Here is a 26,318-nt window from a genome sequence, read left to right on the forward strand (position 1 = left end):
GGGCCACCGACAGCCCCCGCAGGACATTCGGAGATGCTGTGGCAAAGAAATTGCTGCACACGCGTGTGTGAGCGCATGAACACGCGTGTGTGAGCGCACGAACACGCGTGGCAGCGAAGCCCCAGTGGCCTCAGCCCCTGGTGAGGGCACTCGGCAGTGTTACCCTCGCCCCACACTCCCGGCTCACCCCGCCGGGGCCGGGCACTGATTCACCCCGTGGCATCATGCCCTGCGAGGCAGGAGGGAGCCACGTCCCCTGCGAGGCACAAGGGCCGGGTTGCCTTTATTTTTTTTTATTTTTTTTTTTTAAGAGAGTTTTTTTTTTCTTTTCCTTTCCAGAACGAGCTGCTCTGCAAATGCCAAGTGCTGATGCCAAGGGGCCATGTCAACAAAGAAGAATGAGTGTGGCTGTTAGAGGCTGCTATTAAAACAGGGTGGAGAGAAGAGGGAGAGGAGGGGAAAAAAAAGGAAGAAAAGGTTTGTCAGTGCAAATAGTAACAGTCTGCACAGCAGTAAAAATTCAGGAGCAGCAGCTGGGTCACTGCAGTACCCTGTGGGGCTTGTGCTGGGCAGGGACTCTGCACCCCATGTCCTCCCCGGGGTCCAGCAGCCCAGGACACAAACCCATCCCAGCGACTTGGCATCACTCCCCGCGGGCAGCACAAAGTGTTTTCCAAGCTCCAAGTGTTTTCTGAGCCCGTTCTGCTCCTGCTTGGCCACCGAGCCCCGACGCAGGGAGCCGCGGCAGGGCTATGCGTGGCATCGGCTCCCCGGCACGCGGCGGGGCAGGTCGAGGTCCTGCCGCCCGAGTGCCAGGAGCTATTTCTAGGCAAGGCCTGGCCGCTGCTGAGTGGGGTGGCAGGGAAGGAGGCTCTCACATGACGCTGAAGATGCAACGGGAAGATGCTGTCTCTGGTTTCAGCTTTCTATTCCCAGCCCGTTATTCACCAGTTGAAGATGCCATCTGCCCCACCGGGCAGCCGCGGGGAGCCGGGGCCGCAGCCGCGGCTGGAGGAGCTCCAGAAGAGCCCAAAGGAGTTCAGCATCCTTGTCCCCCCGGGAAGCAGGCAGAGGTTGCGGCTCCTGCCCAGCCGAAAATCCCCCTCAGCGTCGTCTCTCCCCACTGCCGATACCTGGTACCCAGGTGTCACGCTCAAGCAGACGCGGCGGTGCCCGGGATGCCCAAGCAGCACGTCATGGGAAAAGGCAAAACGAGCTGGATAAATACAGAGGGAGAGAGAAACAAAGGCTGGATCTTCCTCCAAAATCCTCTCCTGAAAAAATAAAAATTTGGTTAAAATTGGGATGTTCCCAGAGAAATTAGTATTTCCCGATGGAAAAACATTCCATCAGCAAAACGCTGACCCGCTCCGGTTACAGCCTGGTCATGGCGATGAGGCAACGCAGCTGGGAAAGGAATTAAAAGGGAGCTGGAGAGCTGCACGGCTTCACCGCGTCCCGTGGCCCCGGCAGCGAGGACCCCGCTTCTCCCCGGTGCTTCCCGGTGGAGGGACGTGGCTCGGCCGGGAGGAGCCGAGCTGTCAGCACAGCACCCAGCCAGGATCCTGGCACCCGTGGCTGTCACCTCAGCCCCACCGTCACCCCAACCCTGCTGGCACCCCGTGATGTCTCACCGGGGTGTGAACACCCACGGTCCCTGCTCAGCCAGAGCCGACTGCTGCTCAGGCGAGCCAAGGGTACCAGATGTCCCCAAGGGCACCAGATGTCCCCAAGGATGAAGCTCTGCACACAAACCGAGCTTGTTGTGGGGCACACCTCCAGGATTCAGCGAGCTGCGGGAGGGGAGCAGCAGAGCAAGGGCTGGGAGCTCAGCAGGTTCACCACCGGGTCTGGAGATCAAGGGCTGCCGCCGGTGTCTTCACTCTAAGAATTGGTGGAAGTGCTTGTTTGGGAGGTTCTCCTGTGCCTTCGGGTGGCCGAGCGATGGACGGGGTTTGTTTTCTTTCTCTGTTTAAAGGCAGGTTGGTAAACGCAGGCTGGGGTGGATCAGGAATCGATCATCCCTTCTGCAGCCAGAGGGTGAGAAGAGAAATTTCTGCATCGGAAAGCTTGTTGGTGGCAATAAGGGGGCAGGAGCCCGCAGCCCCGAGGTGGCAAGCACCAACGCACGGGAAAGGTGCCGGCCGTGCAGGTGAAGTGGGTACTCATCCCCGCTACCCTGGACTCACCTTCCCTGAGTGATGCTGGATCCATCAGCTGGGACAGACACATCCCTTCGGACACAGGACATGGCCATCGCGCCTGGGGAAACTGAGGCAAAGGGGCTCATCTGCAGGACCATGGGCCCAGACCTCCCAAATTGCTATACCCACCAGCTCATCCCTTCCCTGCACCGAGCCCTTCGCCCCCCGTGCCTGTCAAGAGGCATCAGCAGCCCCCAGAGCCCCCTCCCCAGCTTGGCAGGTACCTCTGCGGCCGCAAAGCCCTCCGTCCTCGTGGGCCAGGCACCACCCCCTGTGACAGCTCCTGTCTGGTTAAAGCACATCCCTGTGTCCTGCCAACCACTTTCCCCACCAAATTTAGGTTTCCAGCAGGGATTTTCCCCCTCCAGCCATGCGGATGCTCTCAGCACCCAGCGGTCCCTGCCCTGGGGACCATCCCACTCCTCCAGTCACAGGGTGTTTAACGGGCAGCACGTCGGACTCGGGAGCACTGGTTACGATGGGGGCACTGAATCGCTTGCCCAGTGCCCAGGTTGCCTCCTGGGGAAACAACATCCCCTTCCCGCGAGGAATTGCGCCTGCGCATCTCCCTCTGCTCGCCCTCGTGAAGCCTGATCCCACGGGGCAAACGTGCCTTCGTCCGGGGGGACCCCACGCGCACCTGGCCCCAAATCAGGGTGCACCAGGGATGGGGTCCCCATCCCCGACCTCTCTCCCTCCCGCCTCTGCTGTAAATCAATGCCAGCAACGTGAACTAAAAGCGAGTTTATCTTAAAGGCTTTTTTTAAAACATATATAAAAAAAATACAGCTTCATCGGAAAGGCTTTTTTTTTTTTTGTTGGGGAGAAAGGTTTATGCCTCCCTGGAGCCCTCTTCAATAAAACGCGTTCTGGCTCTGCGAGCGTCTGACTGCAAATCAGGTTCCAGCCGTTCCCTTCCTGTGCCGACCTGCTGGAGTCGGCTGTTATTCTTGGCAGGGTGCCGCGAAGGAAGAAAAAAAATCCCCCCCCCCTCTCAGCTCCCAGCGGCTGGGAAATGCTGATGACATGACACCTTCCAGCATTCTTCAAGGTCAAGAGGGGAGGGAGGGAAATGAAAGGGGAGAGGGTTTTTTTTTGTTGTTAGCGTGGGTTATTGCCTCGCTCAGGCATTTCCCTTTGATGCTCGCTCCTCGTTACGCAGCCGTCGCGGGCTCGCAGTGCCAGGGGTGCGGGCTCGCCCCCTTCCCCGCTCCCCACGGCGAGGGGCTGCGCTCCCAAAGGCGTTTTAGCACCAGCACCGCGTGGGCTCGGCTTAAACCCCGGCTGGTTTTACCCTCCCGCGCATCCCGAGGAGCGTTGCATCAGCTCCATCCCGCAGAGCTCCATCGCCCAGGGCTGCAGCCCCAGCCAGGAGCCTGCGGTACCCACCCAAACCCACACAAGCCAAAAGCTGCCCCCATGGCATCTCCCTGTGGCACACGGGCTCCCCCGTGCAGAAAGCCCCCGGTCCCCCTCGGCAAGCCCCACGTGCTGATAGGGACACGCAGCATCCTTCGGGGTCCCCTGCCGCAGGACTTGGGCGAATAAAACTTGGCACCTCTCTCCTTGAGATCCAAGAAATCTCTGCTAATCCCCCCGCTCCCGGCTGCCAAATCCTCCCTCTCCCCCCCGCCAAGGTGCCGAGCTTTTCAAGGCAAGTTGCACGCAACCCTTAATCCTCGCAACGGGGCATCGCCCTGCGTGGTGCCGCCGGGACGGGGGGAGTGGAGCAGAGGACGAGCGGCAGCACCGATGTCACGCTCAGCGGGTGGCAGGGGAGGGTGCTGCACCCCTCGGGTTCTGGGTGATGCCCCAACTCCTGGCTGGTCCGAAGGAAGCAAGGAAGGGACAGCGGTGGGGTGCTCCCTGTGTTTGTGTGCAGCTTTGGGATGGGGTGATGGCCCTGGGCCCTGGGAGCCCCTGTGCATCCCTCACATCCCCACAAACTGCACCGGTTTGGGATCTACCCCAGGGGGACCGTGCTCCCCCTGCTCCATGTCCGGCCGAGCTCTCGCTGGCACACCGGTCCCTGAGGCTGCCAAGGATGCTCGAGGATCATCTTTAGGAGCAGACACGAGATAAACCACCCGCACCGGGGACCTCGTTGCCTCCTTTACGCCATGCTTTTGGGTCAGGGTGGTGAATGAGCCTGTGTGCTGTGCTGGGTCAGGCCAGGGGTGATGGGGCTCCCGCCTCTCAGCCCTCCCTCACGCCGTGGGAACTGGCCCATGCTTTGCAGAGTCACAGAATCCAAGAATCAATCAGGTTGGAAGAGCCCTCTGGGATCATTGAGTCCAACCATTGCCCTGACACCACCATGGCAACTAGACCATGGCACTAAGTGCCATGGCCAGGCTTTTTTTAAACACCTCCAGAGATGGTGACTCCACCACCTCCCTGGGCAGCCCCTTCCAATGGCTAATGACCCTTGCTGAGAAGAAATGCTTCCTAATGTCCAACCTGAACCTCCCCTGGCCAAGCTTGAGGCTGTGTCCTCTTGTCCTATCGCTGGTTGCCTGGGAGAAGAGGCCGACTCCCACCGCGCTACAACCTCCCTTCAGGTAGTTGTAGACTGCACTAAGGTCACCTCTGAGCCTCCTCTTCTCCAGGCTAAACACCCCCAGCTCCCTCAGCCGTTCCTTGTAGGTCAGACCCTCCAGACCCTTCCCCAGCTTGGTCGCCCTCCTCTGCACTCGCTCCAACACCTCAACATCTCTCTTGAAGTGCGGGGCCCAGAAGGGGACACAGTCCCCTTGGGATTGCCAGGACCACGAGCACCGGGGCTTGCCACAGGCTGGCTTGGAAAGGAGCGGCAGGGCGTCCCCAGGCCACCCCAGCATCCACGCAGGCTGCAGGTTCCCCTGGAAGCCGGTGCGCGGCCGCATCCTGCTCCAAGGGCTGCTGGAGGAAATCCTGGAAGGCCATCTTACAATGCAGCCCTTCCTGCCCCCGAAGGACCGCCGAGCGCGGAAAAGGCACCGCGGGCCGACGGCACCGGCCGGCCCCGGGGGGACACGGTCCTACCCCCCGGCACCTCGCTGTCCAGCCCACCTGGGGCCCGCTTCCCCCGGGCACCCGGCCAGCAGCGCCGCTTTGTATTAAAAATACAGACACACAATAGGAGCAGCGGGATGGTTGCCCAGGTCCAGCAGGATGGTTGCCCAGGTCCTCGCTGGAGACAGAGACCCAGGCACAGCCGAGGCGGGGTGGGGGGAGATGCTGTCCCAGGGATGCTCCTCTGCCTGCCCCTGACCCCAGCGCTGGTGCCTCTGTTTGCCCTCCCGGTGACATCCCACCTGCCCAGCAAAGGGAAATGTCTCATTAATGTCACCCCGTTGCCCCCTTGCCCTGCCACAAGCAGCCCTTCTGCCCCTGCCAGCCCCGCGATGCCCCCAGGGACCCACGGCCCCGCGTGCGGGCAGGCAGGGTGGCAGCGGGTCACGTCCCAGCACTGCCCGTGCCGCGGTGACAGGCTCGGCGCGGGGGCTCCCGGGTTATTGTTGCCGGTTGTTTTCCAGCGGGGAGGCCGCGGGGCCAGCTGGCTGCCGCCGGGCTGGAACAGCGTGGCCTATTTTAAACCGCTTGCACAAGGAGTCAGCAGCTCCAGCTCGGATTTTTTCCGAACTTTATTTGTCCAAACGCTCCGCAGGGAGAGAGTGAGGGAGGGAGGGAGAGCCAGAGGGGGGGGGAGCAGCTCCCGGCTTGCCCCACTGCCAGCCCCTCACCTGCCAGCGTGTCCCTGGGCACGGAGGGGTCCCCAAACCCCGCAGGGAGAAGCTGTAGGCGAGGGGGACAAAGCATCAAAGCTCAGAGACCCCCAGAAAAGGGGGCTGGGAAACCCTCCTGCACCCACGGTGGCTCCAGCCCCGTCCAACCCCCCGTGCCCCCAGCCATCCTGCTGCGACCTGTGCATGAAAACGCTGCGTTTGCAGTGATTAAACATCCACACCTTTAAATTAAAATCCCCCAATTTGCTTCTTTCTGCCCCCATCGGACCACATCCACTGCAAACTTTTCAAAGGGCAACCCTTGGTCCCAAAACACAGAGCAGCACTCGCAGGGAAGCACCTTCTCCCCGGCAGAATCCCAGAATCAATGAGGTTGGAAGAGCCCTCTGGGATCATCAACCATTGCCCTGACACCACCATAGCAACTAGACCATGAACACTTTGTACTCCACAGCACCACCAGGGCATCCATCGCCCAGTAATTGTCTCCATCCCATTTTCTTCAGACCAAGCTCCTTACTAAACCTCTTTATGAAACAACAACTCCTGCCCCAGGCTAAGGTGAGCTCAGAAGACCCCTTCCAGCTCTTGTCTGAAATCCAGCATCTCTCACAAAGGTCGGCAGCCAAAGTGATGATGAAGACCTCATCCTGCTGATGGGAAAACGCTGTGAAGAACTGGGGGGGATGATGACTATGGTTTAAAAAAATTTAATTGTGCTCAAAGATTTTTTTCCCACTGGGGAGGGACTGTGCTTCTACTCGGGGGTACCCGGCCAGCGATGGGGGTCCCGGAGCAACCTGCACAGCAACGCGTGAGTTTTGTAACCGCTGAACCACCCAGCTCACAAACCCGACGTCTTGGGTTTTCAGCTGTTGGCTGGAGGCCCTTTGGAGCTTTTCAGCTCGAAGAACAACTCAACTCTTGGAAGAGAAGAGGTGTGGGGGGGAAGTTATCAGCTGTTGAGTGCTAGCTGGATGCGGGAGAGCCGCTGAGCTGCGCGCCGGCCGGGCGGGCGGCTGGGGAGCTCCGCGGATGTCACGTTGGCCCGAGGCAATATGTTTATGGCCCTGGCTGGAAGCCCTTCTGAGAAACCCATCGCGGTGATTTACGGCGCTTCCGTATGTATACGAAGCCGTTGCTCTTCCACTGACCAGCTCGAAAAGAAAACATCTGCAATACGTCAAAGTCAGCGAGAGGGACGGGGGCACGAAGAGGTGCATGTGCCGGAGGGCAGGGTGACACGAGCCCCGGCACGTCCCAGCGCCACTGGCATCGAGGATGCCCGGATCCTGCCCACTGCCCTTCCCAGGGCTTTCCCTCCAGCAGAGAGGTATTAAAACATGCTTTAAATAAACAGGCTGCCTTTCCCACCGGAGCCGGTGAAGGGGGATGGAGCCCAGCTCTGTTTCATGCTGGATCTACCCTGGCAAGCGCAGAGCGTGGGGGTGAGTGTAGCCGGTAGCCCCCCTCTCGCAGCCCTCCCGCCCCAGCCAAATCCAACCCCCGCAGCAGCATCCCAGGTGTTGAGAGCAGGTCGGAAACCCCTCGGCTGCACCCGCACCCTCCTGGCACCAGCCCTGGGCAGGTGCTGCCAGCAGAGGGGTCTGACCCACGCGGAGCCCCCCTGGGGGCTGGCTGAGGTCCCTCCTTGGCTGGGGTCCTGGGGTCCCCCTCCTTGGCTGGGGTCCTGGGGTCCCCCTCCTTGACTGGGGTCCTGGGGTCCCCCTCCTTGGCTGCACGGCTTTGCCATCCATCACGGTACCCGGGGACTGGGATGCGGGAGGCGAGCGGGATCGCTTCACACCAGCGATGGACAGACCCCTGGCTTCAGGGCAGCCACCGCCTTGGGGAGCAAACAGCAAATCCCACCAGGGAAATGGGATTTTTCTGTGCAAGCAGGTCCTGGATATTGCTAGAAGCGAGACACCAGTGCCAGTGACCCAGACTGGGGACAGCATTTTGAGCCTGACTGCCAGCCATGTAAACGCACCAGCGTCTGCGTTGCTGATGGTATGTGAAAGTACCTCGTACAAGTCACGGCTACGACCTCAGCACACCGCCACGCACTCAGCCAGGCTCCATCACATCAGGGGCAGAGCCAAGGGCAAGTCTAACCCTGGGAGATCTCCTACACAGAGCCTGGGGTCAGCTTCCATCACACCCCCTCGATCCCAGAAGGACTGCGAGCTTCCTCCCTCCTACACACCCTCAACAGCAGCACTGCCAGGCTACGAGGTGCAGCCCCACCAGGACCACCCTGCTCTGCGAGATGATGTCCTCTGCGATGGCATTAACCCCTTGTCCTATTTGGGGGCTCCTTGGCAGAGCCAGCGTTCCTCCTCTTGGCACCCAGAGGGAAAGGTGACCCTGTGGTGTCCTACGTGAGACCCAGAGCTCCCCCAGGCATGCGAACACGGGGCTGTTCAGGCTGCAAAAACCAGAAGAGACCCCGGAGGGGACAATCTGCTCCCACTCAGACCCGCTGCGTGACGGGCAGGTCCTTCACCCCTGGGATGAAGGAGGGACGGGGGAGCAAAGCCCATCTCTGCCCCAGAATTCAGAGGTGATGTGAGCTGGGAGTGCATCCAGAGCAAAATCCTCGAGGGGTTTTTTTTGGGTGCCTTCCCCTGCTCCAGCATCCCCAGCCAGGCAGCCGCGATGGGAGCAGGCTCAGGGGATGGAGGGTCTGGGCAGCAGCTCCCAGCGCTGAGCCACAGATGTGGCCACGATGGCTGGTTTCCTCCAGCTTTCACTTCAGCTCTTTGGTGGGGGGGGGGAAGGATTTCAGTCTATTTCTGGGCACCAGAAGTGAAACAGCAGCAGAGAAAAGGGACCACAGTCCCTCCCACCCACTGAGCCGGTCTCCCAGACTCGAAAGGAGAAGCGGGGGCGATGCTGCTGTCCCTGAAATCCCCCAAACCCACGCTCACACCCACCCCCAGGTCAGCAGAGCAGCCAGGGTGCGATTGCAGCTGAGTAACTCTGCCCTGGCTGCTGCCAAGTTGGGTTTTTTTTTTTTTGATTTTAGGAGCCTAATTTCATAGGAAGGAAAGAGCTTTTAATGCAAATAGCAGCTGGGAACCTTGGGCTGGGGGCTGGGGGGGCTCCTCCTTGGCAGCCCCCAGCCCCTTTCTCTTCTTCAACTCCCCATCCAGCCGCTGCTGGCTTGGCCAGGCTGCAAATCCTGCACGCTGGAGGTCGAGAAATGCAAGTGGGGAGCCTGCCCAGCCAAACAGTTCCTCCTCCAAGCCCTTTGGGGAAAAAAAAACCAAACCAACCCCACAGACATGGAAAAAAGCCGGATCCCACAGGAATCACAGGCAAATCGCATCCCCGCCGCCCTCGCAGACGCAGAGGAGGAGCGGGCGGTCGGTGTCTGCCTGAGCTCGTGCCAAGACCTGCCCAGCTTGCCTGGTTTGGTGCTCGGGAGCTCGAAGATGCTGCAGGATGCTCAGTGGGGGACAGCATCGCCCTGGGCTCTGCCCTCGCCAGCGAGCCCAGCACCTGCCCACGCAGCAAACACCCTTGTACAGCCTTGACGTGACTTTCCCAGCCCATGCATGGGTGCAGGTGACCTGGGTGGCTTCACCTTCGCTCCAGGGTGGTGGGATTTGGACGTGGGTTGGATGCAGATGCTCCCAGCTCTGTGACCCGCTGCTATGTGCAGCCACCAACCTCTCCCCCATCCCAGCTGGTTCCCAGCACAGGATGCATCAAATCCCCACTGCAAACACAAACAGCCCCCGGGTGATGCACAGCAGCTAACAAACAGGGCTCATCACCTGCTCCCAGGGACAGACCTGCAGCAATCACAGAATCAATGAGGTTGGAAGAGCCCTCTGCGATCATCGAGTCCAACCATTGCCCTGACACCACCATGGCAACTAGACCATGGCACTAAGTGCCATGGCCAGGCTTTTCTTAAACCCCTCCAGAGATGGTGACTCCACCACCTCCCTGGGCAGCCCCTTCCAATGGCTAATGACCCTTGCTGAGAAGAAATGCTTCCTAATGTCCAACCTGACCCTCCCCTGGCCAAGCTTGAGGCTGTGTCCTCTTGTCCTATCGCTGGTTGCCTGGGAGAAGAGGCCGACTCCCACCCCACTACAACCTCCCTTCAGGTAGTTGTAGACTGCACTAAGGTCACCTCTGAGCCTCCTCTTCTCCAGGCTAAACACCCCCAGCTCCCTCAGCCGTTCCTCGGAGGTCAGACCCTCCAGACCCTTCACCAGCTTGGTTGTCCTCCTCTGGACTTGCTCCAACACCTCAACATCTTGAACTGTGGCCCTGCAGCCCCCAGTTTGCCTCCTAACACAGACCATATGGTTCCAGTCACACAACCAGCTCGGACACCATCAAATGCCTGTGCGGAGGCAGGAGGGCTCCCAAGGGCCACGGGCAGCCCCCGGCGCAGCCTCGGAGAAGCAAAGGGCTGTATTCCCTTCCCAGCGCTCACACCATTAAACACGCACATGTTTCCACCACGGCTTTGAGAAAGTCAGATTTGGGAGGGGGAAATAAAAAGCGCCCTCAGGCAAGAAACACCAGCGAGCCCCTGCTCCCCCCCCCGGGATTTATGAATGAAAACACGCTTCGCCTTGGCACTGCAGATTTCCTCGATGCACGTGGGCAAGGAGGGGGGGAAATCCTGGAATTATGAGGCTCCAGCACCAATTAGGGCTGTTTACATTGACGTAAAGTCTGGGTGAAGTCCCCACCCCTGCTCCCAGCATATTTATGGAATTACTCCTGCTGACACTGACAAATGCAGGAGGGAAAGTCCCGGAGAACACGGATCCAGCCCGGCACTACGGCGGGGGGGTTTCAAACCATTGCTGAGACAGCCAATTCCTATAAAAATGAGCCCAGACCCCCTCACCCCAGCTGGGGCAGAGGGGACCCCCAGACCTCAAGCCATCCCTCCTCGCTGGGAGCCAGCAGCATCCCCCCAGTGCTCCCGGAGAGGCAGCAGCAGACCGGGGGAGGGAGGCTGCGCTACGTAGGCAAACCCTCCTCATTTTGGAAATGCCTGGATAAACGTGGTCCAAGCTCCCCCTCCCCAATTTAGGGACCTCAGGCCACCATCTCCATCTGGGAGAGGGTGTTTGGGTGGCTGCAGAAAGGGGGGTGCTCTGGGGGACCCCACTGTCCCCATCACTCGCTGCCAGCAGGATGCCCCAGGCTCTGGAGTGTCTGTGGAAAAGAAACAGCAGCTTTATGGCTGACAAACCCCCAGGACAGCCTTTCCCCCTGCCCCACGAGGGGAAACTATCCGAACCTGCTCCCCACCACCCACGCGGCAGCCCAGACGTGGTGCGGGGTGCCAGCACGGGCGGGTTGGACGTGAACCTTTGATTTAGGGAGGATGGCCAAGCCGAGATGCTCCCGCTAACGGCTGCTGGCACGGGGGCAGAGCAGGATGGGTGCAGGGAGGGCGATGCCGCAGCCGGTGCGTGGCGGGGGGCACGGGGGGGAAGGATGGAGGGTGCTGCCAGATGCTCTGCGGAGGTCAGTGACGTGGGGAGGGCTGCGAATAGCTCCGGAGGGAAGGACCGGAGGCCTGATGCAGCCAAGCACGCCGGAGCGTGCCGGAGGGGCCGTGGGGCCGGCGCCGAGCACGTTCGGGGGGGTTTGGGGAAGGGCCTCGGGCGAGGCAGCAGCAGATGAGTTTCAGCACCGAGGAAGCACGTGAAAGATGGAGCGAGTGATTCCAACGTGCTGCCGGGCTCGAAATAAGCCAAACATCTCTCGGGAAGGAGATCTAAGCGTGGTGGCAGAGGGATCAACGCAAACCGCTCCGCTCGCTGCACGCCAGCGCAGAGGCACAACCAGAAAGGAGGCGAAGGATGGAGGAGGAGGAGGAGGAGGGGGAGGAGGAGGAGCAGGCAGCCCTGCTGCCCAACACTGCCGGCTGCTCCCTCCTGCAGCGAAGCTGGGGGCAGAAATGCAAGAGCAGGGAGGGAAAGGAGGAGAAACCCTGGGGCGATGGGGTTACGAGAGACCAGAAGAGCTGCAGAGGAAACATTAAGCAGAGGGAGCCAGCCCATATAAAGCGAAATATTTCCCTTTTTTGCCCCAAAGAGAGCTCAGTGCTAACCTGGGGAACTCCTCACTGCTGTACAGCAGCAAAGCTAGAAGTTCAGCTGGATTAAAATCATGGATTAATTCCTTTTTCAATCGATAAACATCTGTTAGGCCGCTGTATGGACACCAAGAGCCACTGCGGGTACATTTATTTTGGTAAGAAGCATGGAAAGAAGGGTAAATCTCAGGCTGTAGAGCCATAATCCGGTCAGATCTGAAGATAAATTTTCCCTGCTGATACCCAGCCCCTGGCAAAAGAGCAGATTTGCTCAATTTGATAAGAAGAGAGGAGCCTCAGAGCAGGTTTTTGCAGCCCGTGGGCACGCTGCGAAGCACGAGCAATGCCCAGCAGCCGGTTCCCGGTGTGACACCCGGAGCATCACCTCACCCTACACCACAGCGCTCTTATTAACAGATTATAGATCAGGAATTATTTAACACAGGCTGCAAAACAACACGTTTCCCATCTGGCAAACCTGCTCTCTTTCACCAAGGCAGCTCCACGCCGACAGCCCGCGCCGGGGGGAGTAACGGGAACTGCCCCCCCCGTGCAACGCCCCGGCGACGTCCCGAAAAGCAGAACTTCCAGCAGCTCACACTAAAAATGGCAAATCCCCTTTCATCTCCCCAGTGTTATTTTTACCCGGTGTCCCGGTGCAGAGATGAGTCACTTTGATTTTATCATGAAATAACTCCCCGCGACGGGCCATGGGCACCCTCCCGGGGCTGGACCTGCTGGGGTTGGTGCAGCCGGAGTTTTTGCTGCAGGAAAGCTCTCAGGTGTTGCTTACCCTGGGTAAAATAATGCAGCGTTTTCATCAGCAAAACAAGCCTCTAGCAGGGAAAGCAACTCCCCATCACCACTCCCCTGGCTTATCTAGGCAGATTTCCTCTGGTGTCTGCTCAGATCCAGGCTACCGAGGACCAGCACCCACCGGGGTGGGTGCAGGGGGAAGGAGCTGCATCCTCGCCCCGCCATCCGAGGGCAAACCATCATAGGGAAAGAAAGGATATTCCCACAACAACAAAGCCATAGGGGGAGGAAAAAAATCCCTTTTGTTTCCCAGGCCAGCGGCTGGAGGAGTTCCTGTCCCCGCGATGGTGTTAGCGGTGTTGCTGTAACACTAATTACGCAGCAGTGGTGATGGGGGAGGGCTCGGCCCCTGTTTTACTTCTTTTTCCCCTAAATAAGTCAAAGTCAAAAAGGAAGGTGCAGCAACAGAGCAGGGAAGTCACAGCACACATGCCCCATTAGCTCCTGATAATGATCTTATTTGTAATAAAGCCCTGGGATGAGCACAGCCTGGGCAGACAGCAGCCAGGAGGGTGCTGGAAGCTGCAAGTGCAGTGGGGATGGGGAGAAATACGGACCCCCTCCTTCACATTCCCCTGTAGGCACTGGAAAATGAGAGTTTTTCTCCCTAAAGGGAAGGTATAAACTGTGCCATTTGGGGGCTGCCACCCGGACCCAATAGCTCTGAGCAGCACCGCTGCTCCCTAAGCAACCACGGAGCAAGGGGCTGCCTTATTTCCCCAGTGCCGCTCCCCGTAGCCAGGCTGGGAGCAAAACGCCAGAGCAGAAAAGCAGAAAATATTTGCTATTTTCTTCTGCAAACCCCACATCCTGAAGGGAGGCATCCAGGCTCCTGCCCCGACAGCGGGGCTGTGCCATCCTGGGGGCTGCTGCCCATCGTCACACAAACACTGCCCAGATAATTTGGCTGCCGACCCTGGATTTTGCCTCTGACCCCACTGGGGAGGGGATGCTGGACAGCCTGAGGTGCAGCAACAAAAAAAACCCCTTTGCTTTAACACCCTTCCCATTCAATGGCCACAGGTGCAAGATTTTCTGGGGGAAAAGAAATAAAATCAAGGAAGGTTCTTGTCCTGTCTCCCAGACGAAGGGAAGGGAAATGAACCATGAAAACGAGAAATCAGGGAGTTGAAATAAGTGGCAGCAACCCAGACCAGCTCCGGGCAGGTCGGCACCACCTGGGATGCCCTGGGTGGTTTTGTACCGTACCGGGAGGGGAACGGGCTGGGGAGGACTGGCTCTGCCTCCGCCACCGGGCTGACCCCGCTCCACCCTCTGTGGGAAACAAACCCCAGAAGCTCCCGTGCCTGTGTCAGGGCAGCCTCAGCTCTGGTTTTCACGCCTGGTTGCAGTTCGCAATAGCAAAGAGCCAATAACTGGGTCAGAGCATCCGTCCGTGCAGGCAGAGCCGGCGAGGCTGGGGCAGGAGGCTCGGAGCTGCCCGAGCCCTGTGCTACCAGCCCGGGCACGGCCGATCTCCCCTCCTGGGTGTGAGCTGGGGAGATCGGAGCCGTTTATGGTAAAACAACCGGTGTCTCCAGCCTTGCTGCCCACCCCAGCTCCACGCTGCCAGCGGCACACAGGGACTCCTTGTTCTGCCCAGGGCCAGGAGATAAATCCTCACCCGGCCCCTGCACAGCTCCACCAGCCCCTTCTCGCCCTGCCCCACAAGTGCTGGCGCTGTGGGGTCCAGGGAGACCCCCGGGTACTCCAGCACGGAGCCGGGGCACACACAGCTCCCACCAAGCATCCCTGGGGCAGCGCTGCCGGCTGTGCTGGGGGCATCTGTCCTCTTCTGGTCCCCAAACCCCTGCGAAGGCTCCAGCCGGCTTTCCCAGCACGGAGCAGATGGCACAGCACAGGGAGGTGGCACCAGCTCCATTTCAAGCCCCCCCACCGGAGGCATTTCATCCCCGGAGCAGGGATGCGTTTTGCCCCATCACTGCAAGCGTGGCAGCGAGGGGACAGAGAGCTGCCACCCCCTTCTGTGGGCGTTTTCCCCATCTCTAAGGGGTTTGATGGCTCTTTTCCTCCTCCCCGACCTGGGATGGTTTTGTGAATGGGCTATTGTAACAGGAGAGGGAAGGGAGCAGATGGGGAGCGGGCTCGTCCTCGACACAAGCCGGTGGCCCGAGCCCTGAGCGATGCAGCCAGGTGCTAAAGGCCAGCCTTGCTTGAAGGTTACCCTGAGCAGAGAAACACGAGATGCAAAAGACCTTGCAGAAGGGCAGACCCATCCTCACAGGCCCTCACCACCGCTAAAGGAACAGAGCTTCCCTCCTGCTTACACCCGTTTTTTGCCACCCCCTTTGCCCCAGGAACCCGGCGGGGTGCAGGCTGGGCAGCAGCCCCCCCATCTCTCTGCTTTCCAGGGCAGGAGCAGCCCCAACCATCCTCCTCGGGCAGCCGTTCAAGCTTGCCTGCGCTTCACAGAAACCCCAGGCCAAGCTCCCAGCCCAAATACGGAGGCACTTTGGCCCCCGTCCCTCCCCTGTGAGCCTGCCCTCGCCCCGGCGGGTCCCGGTTCAGCACCCACAGCAGCCGGGGGGCCAGGGCAGGCTGCGCCCAGCGGTCCCATCCCCGCTGCAGGGGCACACACCCCCTCAGGCATCACCTCCTCCATCCCTTGCTGCTCCCCTCGCTCTGGCAGAGGGGATTTGGGGGGGCAGAGCAGACCCCCCCCACACACCCCCTCCGACACACGCATTCCAGCGGCTTTACCCTTCGGAGTCGCAGTGGCTGGAGAATTCCAGCTATTCCAGCATCTTTATCTTTTTTGGCTACAATTTCTCTTTTGGCCACGTTATAAATTAAAAGCTGCTTTGCTTTTAACCTCCTCCAAGCTGCACCTTTTAACCTCCCTCCTCGGGCCGCTGGCAGGAAGGGGGCTGCCCCTTGCCGGGGCCGATGCTCTCGCCTTGGAGGTCTGCCGCAAGCCAGCGAGCCTGGGGTTTTTTCCCCCCCTCCTCTCTCCCTGGCTCGGCACGGGGTGCCAACAAAGGCTCCTTGCAGAAGGAGCTTGTCATCGCTGATGGATGACGTGGCCGCGCGGCGGCTGGAGCCAGGGAGCCGGGCTGTGTCTGCGCGGGGGCTCAGCCACCACCTGGATGGCACTAAGGGGCTACCCGGTGGCTGCGGGGGCTCCGTGGTGCTTCCCGGGTAGGGGGACAACCGGGGGTCCCTCGGGGGGGTTTGCACCTAGAAGGGAAGGGCTACCCTCGCTCGGAGCAGAGAGCCAGATCGGGGTCCTGTGGGGACACGCCACCTGGGGTGAAGGTGGCACGCAGCCATCCCAAGCCCCAGCCCGTGGCCAGCGGGTTCGGAGGGGCTGGCCGGCGGCTGGGGGGTGACAGACTGCCAGCTCTGCTCGCTGAGCTCCGAGAAATAATTCTCTCCATCCTATGTGGCTTCCTACATAAGGTATCAGTGCTGCTCTTGATTAGAGAAAAGCTTCCCATATTACAGGCTTTTGGCTCCAGGGAGGAACGAGTTGGCCAATTGCAATTATTAAGACATTTAAAGTGCATTTAACCCAGGAGCCCTTATTTTCCCCTTTCAATGTAACCACTAATTCCTCCTAAATGGTCTGCTCCTCGCTCCCAACCAGACAAAGGCTTTAATGTTCGCCTGAAAAGGCTTATGGCACAGGCACCCCGTACGGCGAAGGAGAGCGAAATGAAAGGCTGGTGCAGCCTCCAAGGGGAAATCAAAGGCGAGGAGGGGAGCTGAGCACGGCTGGGAGCCCACGGAGGGGTGCGGGGTCCGGGCAGGACCAGCCTGGAGCCGACTGGGTGGAAGTAGAGCTCAGCAGGACGAGGGGAGACATGGGGAGAGGTTTGCCTTGCTCGAAGCGTTGCAGGCATGGGAGAGCTTGGCCAAAGCCACCCCGGGGAGCCAAGAGCCAGAGGGAACACTACCCACTGTCCCCAAAGGCTGGTGTCCCCAGGCATCCTGGGGGCACCTTGATCACATCTTGTTTGGGTGAGCGACTGGCTGCTGGAGCGGAGGGGGCTCATCCTGCTGCCTTGGGGGTCCTGGTCCTCAGCCAGCAATCCCCCAGGACACAGCCACTGAGCTCGGGGACAGCCCCCAGCCACCCCCCTGGATTAGCCTGGGGGCTTTGTGCTTTAGCCCATGGCCAGGGGGCTATTTGCCCTTCTGCTGGCTGCTGTTGGAGCCCCCTTGGGCAAGGATGGATTTGTACCAGGGATGAGCCTGGGGCCGTGGTCTGTGGTAGCATCACCCCGTCCTCGCGAGCCAGGCAGCCCGGCAGCCCCACCAAGTGCTCCCCATCCAAAAAAAAAATCGATGCTCCAGAAGGAGCCTGGTGGGGTGCGACCGGCATCCTCACCCCCTCCTCAACGCCGAAAACCCCAGCTTGGATTTACCACCTCCGGAGGGGTCCGAGCCCCCGGGGGGACGCCCAGACGCCCACATCCCCCCGTGTTCCTTCACACTCTGTTCCTCCCGGAGCCAGGGGCTCGCCCAGGAAGGTTTTTCCCCCCCCCAGCCCCAGCTCGCCTGCAGGATCCCATTCCCAGCTGAAGATTTTGCCACGCTCAGACCCGATGGGTAAAACAGATGCGGCAGCAGATGCGAAAATCATCGGCTCCTCCGGGGCGGGGGAGAGCCGGGCCAAAAAAAGCAGAGCAGGATGGGCAAAGGGAAAACAGATTTTTTATTTTCCTTTTTATTTTGGCGCTGGGGTAACCAGGAGGCGGCACGGCAGAGCCGGTGCGAGCCCGGCTGCGCCGGATCCAGACCTTTTCCCTGGGGTTTATTTCCCAAACAACAACAACAAATTGGTTGCAGATTCCAAGCCGGGTGGGGAAATAAAAGGAAATCAAACCAAAAATCCTTTGACTGCAGAGATTAAAGGGGATCAGAGGCCAAACACACAGTCAGCACCCAGCTCCTACCACTCACATGATGGAGGCTGCTTTGCATTCAGGCTGTAATTAAACAGCTGTGTTTTCTTTAAAGTACAGTTTAGAGCTTGTTCAAACACCAGTTTTGCAGAGTATCACGGGATTTCAAATGAAGACACTTTAAAAAAAAACATATTTTGCAGGGTGGCCTTGAATTTGTGATGGAGGAAGGAGGCGGGAGGATATCTGGGGAGGGGGGAAAAATAAAAGGAGGGATGAAAATTGCCTGCAGAGCAAACACACCTCGGCAGCAAGGATGGGCAAACGGAGCTGCCATACGAGAGGAGAGGCAGAGGACTGGCAAGCGCAGGGTTAAGGCTCCAACCAGCCCCTCTGTTAAGAGCTGAGCACATTTAATGGTTTAATATTAACCGAAGCGTGACAGCAGGATTTGAGCCCAACTGTCTCACCCTGGAGCGCGCAGCCTCGCCGGGAGCTCCAGTATAAAACCCGACACCAAGCCCAGCCGGCTCCAGCATCCCTTAGAGCCGTGGGACGAGATGCCAGCGGCCCCTTGGCATGGCCGGGGGGTCCGGCCACCCCATGCACCCACACGCGTGGGCACGGCCACGACTGGGCTTACAGCAGGTCGTGCTGCCTGGCGCGGCAGATAGTCGATACCTCATTTGAGGTTTGGCCTTTTGACCATTTATTCCCCATTAATTTCAGCAAATGGATTGGGCTCCACGGTCCGATCGAAGGGCCCCCCCTGCCCACCCCTCCCGGTGACCAGGCAGCAGCCGCCAGACTCGCCCTCCCAGCAGCTCAGGGCGTTAATGGGAAGTCGATGCGATGGCTAATGACTGCTCTGGGTTTGACCTTCGAGGTTCTGAGCTATTTCATTAGGAAAATTGGGACTTCAGCCTGCCGGCTGGTTCAGGAGGCTGATGGCAGAGGGGTCGGCGACTGAGAATTGGGGTTGCTGGTTCATGTCTACTCTGTGTTTCAGGTTCCTCCAAAATACTGCTGAGCTGTGTCCAGCTGTGACCATCTCCCACATCCTAGCCCTCCCCTGGCACCCCTGCGAGGGCTGCTCCCCCACTCCACATCCCACTGCCCATCCCTGCATACATGGGCACCCACAAGCCACAACCTCCCAAAGCCTCATGGCTGCAACTTGGGCTTCAAGGCAGCCTCCAGCCTTCTAACATGAGTATTACAGAGGTGCTTACCTGGAATCCTGTCTGGAGGATGCACGGTGTAGGACACACAGCAGCTCTGCTAACAGTAACTGTTAGCCATCACACTCCAAGACAGTGCCAGGAGCAGAGCCAGTCCTGCTCAGGTCCAAGGTTTGGGCAGAGAGCAGCTCTCCCTGCTATGTAGCCCACCTGGGGGCCTGATGATGGGGTAATGATCCCCACCTTGGAGCCCATTGATGGGGTGATGATTCCCACCTTGGAGCCCATCAATGGGGTAATGATCTCTACCTTGGAGCCCATCAATGGGGTGACGATCCCCACCTTGGAGCCCATCGATGGGGTAACGATTCCCACCTTGGAGCCCATCAATGGGGTAACGATTCCCACCTTGGAGCCCATCAGTGGGGTGACGATCCCCACCTTGGAGCCCATCGATGGGGTGACGATCTCCACCTTGAAGACCATTGATGGGGTAACGACCTCCACCTTGGAGCCCATCGGTGGGGTAAGGATCCCCACCTTGGAGCCCATAAATGATGGGAATCGTCACCCCATCGATGCGGTTACCATACCAGGTCAAGCATGAACCTCACCACTTTGCACAGCAGATGATGATCACAGCCCATGTTTCACAGGGAAAGCCCAGCTCACCCACCCGCTGCCATGGGACCCCCTGGGACCTCCCTGTCCCCTGCAGCCAGGATGCACCAACCAAGCAGCCCCCACCCTGTGCAAGGAGGGTGATTTTTGGGGACAGCCGTTGCAAAGGTCACTGTTGCCCTCTGCTGTCCAGGGACAGGGAGAGCTGGGACAGCTCATCTCCCACCCCGGGGCCAGGCACCCCGGCTGGCAGGGACCCTGCTGGCACACGTGCGCTGAATGTGCCCGTGCTCAGCCAGGCTGTCACTGCCTCGGCAAGCTCGTGTGTGCGCTGTGCCATCCCCCTTGCCAGCAAAGAGCCTTTCTTGTCCCGTGTCCATGTCATCTCTCTCTTAAGGATTTTTCTTACAGGCACCACCACGGGTTGAGCCCTCAGCGATGCTCTGCTGACCTGGGGAGCAGGTTCCATGCGGGAAATAAATCAAATCTCCAGGAAATAAATCAGATCTCCAGGAAACAAATCAAATCTACATCCCTTGAGATTGCAACCTACCTCCTCTGCCACAGGGCCCCCGGGGCCACTCTGCCTCCCACCCCCATCTCCATCCACCCCCCAGGCGGCAGCTCTCCATCCCAATGGGCAACCCTCTCCTCCTTCCCTTGCTCCAAGCTCAATATTTTTCCCTCTCACAAAGAAATCCAGAGGAGGTACTGGTGACCAGAAGGCAAAGTCCGCAGCTCGCTAAATTCAAAGCTGTCCTTGCAGTCCCAGCGCTGGCGGAGGGCCCGGCTGAAGCTGCCCTGCCTGTAGGTCCTCAGGCTCGGCACCGGGGACGCTGAGCCAGACCCTGGCTCCTGGCCTCGAAATCTGCAAAGCACAGGGGGAGGAGGGATGCTGTGGGAGCAGTGGGGATGGGAGATGCTTCAGGACCCCCGGGGAAGAGGAACCCCTTGGGAGCCTGGTTACGGGGCAGCAGCACCAGCTGGAGGGGTTGGGGATGGGCACACCCACGGGTCTAAGGTGAGACAAGGGTCTTGTGTGTGCATGGTACCTCCTGCCAACAGTGCCCCAGGGCACAGGGCTGTGCTGAGCCCCAGGAACCCCCCAGGGTCAGCCCTATAGGGAGATGCCCCAAATAGCCTTCCCTTCCCCTAGACAGGAGCAAGGACCACCACCAACGTACCTGCGTATCCTACACCCAGCTCCTACATCGTGCTTGCAAACCCCTGTCAATAAGCATTAAGAAAGCATCCAGCTCCCTAGGGAAGGCAAAAATCTGTAGGGTTAAGATAAAGCCAAGATGACAGAGCAAGACAGGGTGTTATCTCGGGCACGGTGGAAGGAAAGGCGAGCGTGGAGGGAGGTAGGGAGGGAGGGAGGGAGGTAGGGAGCGGGGCTGTTTTCCGCTGCGGATCAGCAGCCTGCCAGGCTGAAGGTCAGGAGAGGTCTGCAGCAAATCAGCTTTTAATGGAAAATGAGCACAGCAATCGTGCCCGTCCATGGCTACCTGCACCCTCATGCTGTGAGCTGGCTGTCCTACCACCTCGCTCCCCAAATACACCAGCTTTTTGTCCTCCTACCAGCATAAGCGGCAGCCGTGTGTTTGTAAACGCAGCCCCTCCTGCGTCCCTCTCGAGGGGGGAGAGCAGAGGGAGAAGCAGCCTGCTGTCCTGCCACCTCCCAGCGAGAGCGAGAGGAGCAGGAGAAAGACCCTGCTCGGGTCTGGCGTTTAAAGACACATGCAGAAACCACAATTTCCTAGAAACTTTGCATCTGCCGGAGCCGGGAGGCTGCTCTGACAAACACGGCGTGTGCTCTATTGGATCCATACGTTACGCCGTGCAACCGGAGCCAAGATCTCGCTGGGGGATTTGTGGGGCCTCGTCAGGAAAAAGCACCAGAGCCCAAGAGGTTCCCAGGCAGCGACAACTGGGCTGCAGCCTCCTTCCTCCCCCCAGGTCTTCCTCCCGGCAGAGAGGCCCTTCTCATCCCCACCACCCTGCTACCCGGCAGGCAGATGTGGTATGGAGAGCTGCTGGCTCTGGCTGTGGTGGTGTCCCCAGGAGATCACGGCTTCAAGCTGTGCCCCCCACCAGCCCCCGAGCTGCTCAGCATCTTCTTGCTATTGCAAGAACATCCCTCATCCCCGGAGTTGAGAGCATCTCCCAGACATTCCCTCAACTCCCCCAGCTTTCACTCACTCTTCACTAGCATTTCAGCTCTTCCCACTTCTCCCTCACTGTTCCCCGTTCCCTCCTCTTGCTGGTCCCCACAGAATCACACAGAATCAACCAGGTTGGAAGAGCCCTCTGGGATCATCGAGTCCAACCATTGCCCTGACACCACCATGGCAACTAGACCACGGCACTAAGTGCCATGGCCAGGCTTTTCTTAAACCCCTCCAGAGATGGTGACTCCACCACCTCCCTGGGCAGCCCCTTCCAATGGCTAATGACCCTTGCTGAGAAGAAATGCTTCCTAATGTCCAACCTGACCCTCCCCTGGCGAAGCTTGAGGCTGTGTCCTCTTGTCCTAGCGCTGGTTGCCTGGGAGAAGAGGCCGACTCCCACTTCACTACAACCTCCCTTCAGGTAGTTGTAGACTGCACTAAGGTCACCTCTGAGCCTCCATCTGATGGACGGGTATCACTGCTTGGGAAGCCAGTGGTCAAGGAGAATGACAGCCCATCCATGGGGACTGTGGAAAGAGGCTTCCTTGCCTGCGTTGAGGAACATCGTGGCTCAGATTCACAGCCCAGACTGTGCAGCAATCCCAGCCACCCGCCATCTGTTTTCCCCCCTGGGACAGCTGGGTGAAGCTCATGGAGAGGACAGTAGCCAACGCAGAGAGGTCCTTGGCCATTTCTGCACCCTGACGGCTTCCTACACGCAGAAGGTGGCCAACCTCCGCAGCGAGGTGGCCCTCGTGGCGAAGCAGCTTGCAGACTCCGCCGACCCCAAGAGCCTTGTGCCACGAAGGGCTTTGCTGGGGAGTTAGCCAAAGTGCAGGATCACAGGCAGGCCGAGGTAAAGAGCGGTCGAGACCACAACCCCCTAACAAGGTCCTAAGCAAATAGGTCCCAGATGTGGGCCTTCCCATCAGGAAGCAATAAACACACACCCGCAATAAAGCGAGCTGCAAGCACTCCGCAGCGCGGTAGCGACTGCCCTCGCCGGGGAGGGATGTGCTCCCTCCTGCTCTCACCATCCGTGGGCAGAAATGCCCATCTGTGTGATGCACGGCTGGGTCCTTCATCCCATTGGGGAGGAATCGAGCCAAGGGTTGGACCTTGCCTGAGATGATGACCCATCTCTGCTTCTCAGAGCGTTTTGGGGTGGAAAGGGGGGAAATTGCACCCTCTCCCCTGTACCACCTCGGGGTACGTTGTAGCTGGAGGTAAACAGGTCTTTTAGATGCTCTGGCTGGCATCACCAGCTGGGAGACCTCCAGGTCTGGATCTGGTCCAACCATGCTGGCTGTTGGCCTGCTCCTGTTCATGCTTGCTCTGCCTTTCTACCTGGCAGACAAACATCCCCTTTCCTTGGAGATGGAGAGCCTGGACGTGAAGGTTGTTGAGCCCCTGAAGCTCTACAGCACCCACCTGAAGCAAACCCAGCCAGGCCTCTTCTCCCAGGCAACTAGTGACAGGACAAGAGGACACAGCCTCAAGCTTCGCCAGGGGAGGTTCAGGTTGGACATTAGGAAGCATTTCTTCTCAGCAAGGGTCATTAGCCATTGGAAGGGGCTGCCCAGGGAGGTGGTGGAGTCACCATCTCTGGAGGTGTTTAAGAAAAGCCTGGCCATGGCACTTAGTGCCCTGGTCTAGTTGCCATGGTGGTGTCAGGGCAATGGTTGGACTCAATGATCCCAGAGGGCTCTTCCAACCTGATTGATTGATTCTGTGAGGCTGCTCTGCCCAGCCCTGGCCAGGACACAGCTCTGCATGGTGGAAAGCTGCTCTGGGAAGGGCACGGGTGAGACCACGACAGAGGGGACAGCCCGAAATGAGCTTTGTCCCTCAGCATCCTTGTGGCCCAGGATGGAGCCGGAAGGAAAATCGCCACTCCCGCTTTGAGCTGAACGGTTCCCGTACCTTGATGGTGGCTACAGAGACGAGTCCCTGCCTGGAAACTCTTCCCCTGAATTAATAATCATTTTTTTCCATTAGTGCTTTTGGTGAGACAGATCTGGTGCCTGCAGGCATTTCAGAAACCAAAGTAAAGACCAACAGCCAGGAGTGAGGGAGCTGATCCTCTCCCCAAAGCTCAATATGGTTAAAAAAACCCTGATTATTGAGTCCCTGCCTGAAAACGCTTCCCCTGAATTAATAACCATTTTTTTTTCCATCAGCCCTGCTTTCCTGCGTGGTCCCACATGAAGCATTCATGTGCCACAGCGTTGGGAGGCACAAGCTCACTGCCGCTGCCTTCACGGGAGTTACTCCCGATTTACACCAGGGCCAAGGATCAGCTCTGGGCCTCCCTAAGCAAGCAGCAGGATGCTCAGGGATTAAGGCTGACGTGCATCGCCCCGGAGGGACAAGGAGAAGCTGTCCCTGCAGTTTTCCCATGGGAAGAGGGGAGGAGGGGGAGAGTCATTAAGCAGCTTCTTACCCTGGGAATAATTAATCTGCAAAGCCCTCGAGGAGGGAGCGGCGTTGCCCTCTCCACGCTCCGGTTTCCAAGGAGGAATTTGAAGCTGAGCCCCCGTCTCGTGGCAAGGGGCTCCCCTCTCGCGGGGTCTTCGAGGGCATGGGGGGACGTTTGGGCTCTGTTGGCTTTAGCTCCTGCAGCCAGGGCAGAGGCAGGAGCAGGGCTGCTCGTCCCCACTCGTGGGGCTCTGCGCCAGCACATCAAATCCATCTGCTTTTCCTTGGAATTTTAAGCAAAGATCAGTGCAGCATCGGGAGACGACGACCCACGGCTGCTCTGCTCCACCAGCCCTGTGGGCACAGCATCCCCGGGGATGTATTTTGGTCTTGGAGGCAAAACTCAGTCCCACCCTGATTGCTCAGGCAAAGCCCAGGAGGCAGCGCCGGGGGCAGGAGGCGGCAGCTCGGCTCAGCGGGGTGGAGGACGATGGATGGGGAGGGAACGTGCATCCTCTGTGCATCCTCTGTGCATCCTCCGTGCATCCTCCGTGCGTCCTTCCTGGGGACAAAGCACGGGTCTGGAAAGTCACCAGTGAGTGTGACAGCTTTGCAAGGCGCTGGCCTGGAGCTCTGTAACCCCAGGTGGGCTCAGCATAGCGGTGCCCTTGGGATGTGCTGGGCGATGCCTTTGAGCCTCCTGCCACCTGCGCAGCCCCTTCCCCAGCCCCGGCCTTTGATCCGCCTCCAGCTCCCGGCTCTCCTCGGCGTTTCTCTCGGTAGGGATTTTCCAGACCACCTGGGTAGAAGCGTTCCTGCGTTCCCCCGCGCAGCCCGGTGCCAGCGTGGGAACACGCGGCAGCTCCCGGAGTCAGCCTTGTCTCTGCCTCCATCGCTGCCTTGCTCCCCCATGCCAAACCAGGCCCCTACAATCAGCTGGATTTCCAGAGCAATCGCTTTTCCCCAGCTCCTCCGAGCCGCCGGCTCCAGCGGGGCCCACGGTCAGGGTTTGCAGATGCTTTTTATTCAGATATGCAAACAGCAGCAGGGCTAAAGCCGCTCTTCAGCCGGGGCTGGCGGGGCTTAATCAACCCCGGGGGCTCAGAAAGCTTCACCAGCTTGACCTGCCTTGGTTACCAGGAATACATTTCTCTCCTGTGCATGCACCAGATCGAGCTGTACAATGGCATCTCCAGCCCCAGCAATGGGGTCCATTGATGGACTCCTTCCCCATCACTCCAAAGCTGGGGGGTTTCGGGGTGGCGAGCTGCCAGCCAGCACCAGCACACCCCGGCTCGCTGCTGGGAGCCCATCGGCGTTCGCAGCATCGCAGGCTGCTCCCAGTGGGATGGGGCCATCGGGTCTGTGCTGGCACTGCCCTCCGTGGTCACAGAATCACAGAATCAACCAGGTTGGAAGAGACCTCTGGGATCATCGAGTCCAACCATTGCCCTGACCACCACCATGTCAACTAGACCATGGCACTAAGTGCCATGACCAGGCTTTACTTAAACCCCTCCAGAGATGGTGACTCCACCACCTCCGTGGGCAGCCCCTTCCAATGGCTAATGACCCTTGCTGAGAAGAAATGCTTCCTCATGTCCAACCTGACCCTCCCGTGGCGAAGCTTGAGGCTGTGTCCGCTTGTCCTATCGCTGGTTGCCTGGGAGAAGAGGCCGACCCCCACTGCGCTACAACCTCCCTTCAGGTAGTCGTAGACTACCCACGTAGAGTAGAATCCCCATGATCCTGCTCCAGTATCCCCTATAGCATGAACCATCCCGCTCCAGCATCCCCTATATCATCAACCTCCCCTCTCCAGCATCAAACCCACCCCCGGGGTGACCCCGGTCCCCTGAGTCCTGCCACCCCATCACCCACAGCCGAGCAGGGAGGACCCAGCCTCCCCCCCCCGTAAGTCCAAGGAGAAAGAGCCCCCGGTGGTTTCATCCCCTCCTCCTCCGCTCGCAGGCTGTTTTTCTCCCCCTCTCCTCCTTCCATCAAGCAGCAAATATGCTTTCAGAGCAATAAGGCGGCTGTTCAGCCTTTGGAACAAATGTTCTCTGCCAGGCTCCGAGCACAGGGGCGGAGGGGGGACTCACACTGATTTAATGACAGTGATTTAAGCAATTTGATCCATTTTTATGGCGCATTTACAGTTAGGGGAAAGGGAAAAAAAAAAGAAAAAGAGGAGAGAGAGAGAAAGGCAGGAGTGGAACGGAGGCA

The sequence above is a fragment of the Nyctibius grandis genome, chromosome 12, assembly GCF_013368605.1.
Source record: "Nyctibius grandis isolate bNycGra1 chromosome 12, bNycGra1.pri, whole genome shotgun sequence".
In the NCBI taxonomy this organism is placed as follows: Eukaryota; Metazoa; Chordata; class Aves; order Nyctibiiformes; family Nyctibiidae; genus Nyctibius; species Nyctibius grandis.